The sequence below is a fragment of the Bactrocera latifrons genome, unplaced genomic scaffold (assembly GCF_001853355.1).
Source record: "Bactrocera latifrons isolate USDA-ARS-PBARC rearing strain unplaced genomic scaffold, ASM185335v1 scaffold_44, whole genome shotgun sequence".
Taxonomy (NCBI): Eukaryota; Metazoa; Arthropoda; class Insecta; order Diptera; family Tephritidae; genus Bactrocera; species Bactrocera latifrons.
In genome coordinates this window covers 711464-713221 of record NW_017537090.1, presented here as the reverse complement: position 1 = coordinate 713221, position 1758 = coordinate 711464, and the positions used below count along the sequence as shown (strand labels likewise).

General features: G+C 31.6%; 1 non-coding gene across 1 annotated transcript; it reads left to right on the top strand.

Annotated features, from left to right (window-relative positions):
- Nucleotides 1–469: 469 nt before the first annotated feature.
- Nucleotides 470–542, top strand: Trnar-acg. Its single transcript has one exon. It is a non-coding gene; the product is annotated as a tRNA-Arg (tRNA).
- Nucleotides 543–1758: the final 1216 nt, after the last annotated feature.

The window sequence follows — 1758 nt, the reverse complement described above, 5'->3', positions numbered from 1 at the left end:
TGAAAACCCTAAATATCAATCCAAAAATAACGTCTAGAAACGATACCAACTTTACTTCTTACATATTGTTTATGAGATTAAAAAATGTAAATGTGACGAATTTTTCGCCTGTGACCTTTTTTCTACCCTTCATCTAGCTAACTAGATAATTTGTTTGTCGTTTTATATATTGAACGAACATCTCTAATGCCTCGACACATAAGTATGATTTTACATTACATTAATCAATACCGTTAATTTTTATACAATTAAGCTTACTTAATGGTCAAATAAGCCTCCAATTGTATCTTTGAAACTGAAATTAAAAAAAAAAAATCATCAGTAAATTATGACGACTTGTAAAATTAGGTTTACTTTTAATCTCCACACTACATTAAGTGCTATAAATAGCCACACTAGAACTTATAGTATACCCACTCTGTACACAATTCTAAGCTGAAATGATTCATTCGGCACAATTTAAAAATATGGTCCTGTGGCGCAATGGATAACGCGTCTGACTACGGATCAGAAGATTCCAGGTTCGACTCCTGGCAGGATCGACACGCAGTTTTTTTGTCTTCTTTTTTTTATTTATTAAACAGTTTTTGAATGTTGTCGAAAATGAAAAATGCTTGGTAAACTATGCAAGGGAGGGCGATGAGAATTTTGGCTAGAGCTTCGATCTTTACCTACATAAATGTATCGTAATAACATATTTTTATGTTTTTCGGATTTGAGAAGAATCTTCCTCACCCTTAGATATCTTTTTTCTGCGTCTTCCTGGAAATCGGTTATGGGGTATCCAATTTTTTTTCAAAATGATTTGCCGATTAGTACTATATAAAATTCTTTAAATGTACTTTTATTTTATTTTTATTGAAAACCCCGGTTTCTTCTGAAACTTAGTGGATAAAGTACAAAAAATTTCATTGTAAAAGCAATTTTTTTTATCAAATTTATATTTTTGAAAGTCCGTTGGGGGTTACCTTTTTCATTATTACTACTTATGAAAATAAATTCATGAACTAAATTTGTATGATCAAGTGGAAAATGGGCGATCCCCTTGACGTGATCTTACTTAGTGCAAAAAGTTCTATTACGAATTCATAAATATGTGGTTATGTATATAAAAGTAGATATGCACATATTTATACATATTTTATTATGCTAAACGTGTTGTTTGTATGTATGTTTTTATGCAACTTTTGCAAAGTGTCAGTCGAATAGTTAATCTGTCCGTGGCTAGTGGCTTTTCGCAGCCTAATGATAAATGGCACTGTGAAATTAGGTTTTACTATGTCTCCAAACTACTTATGTGTTTTTTTCTGTTATTGCAAGTAGCAATTTTTGCAATTAGCCCACGGCTACGCACATAAAATTGTGATTGATGATTTCGAATTGACATGGAAAAGTCAGCGAACAAGCTATGTAACATGCAAATGCCTACTGAACACCCATACAAATGCACATTTAAGCATTTCATCATAAAAATGCGCAAATATGCTTCGAAAAGGCAATATTGATTATTCTCATAATAAAATAATAAAAGTTTGTGCGTTAATAGCAAGCAAGGCAGCCGCCCATTAAACCGCCAACCGCCATGAGCGTGCCCCTAATCTCTTAAGAAAATTCTTTACATACACATATACATATAAATACATACATATGCATAGACAATTATTGGTGAGAAATAAATTTATTGGATTAGTTCTATTTAAGCATTACAAAGCAAAAACAAATTTATATACACACGCATATGCATACATTCACACATTA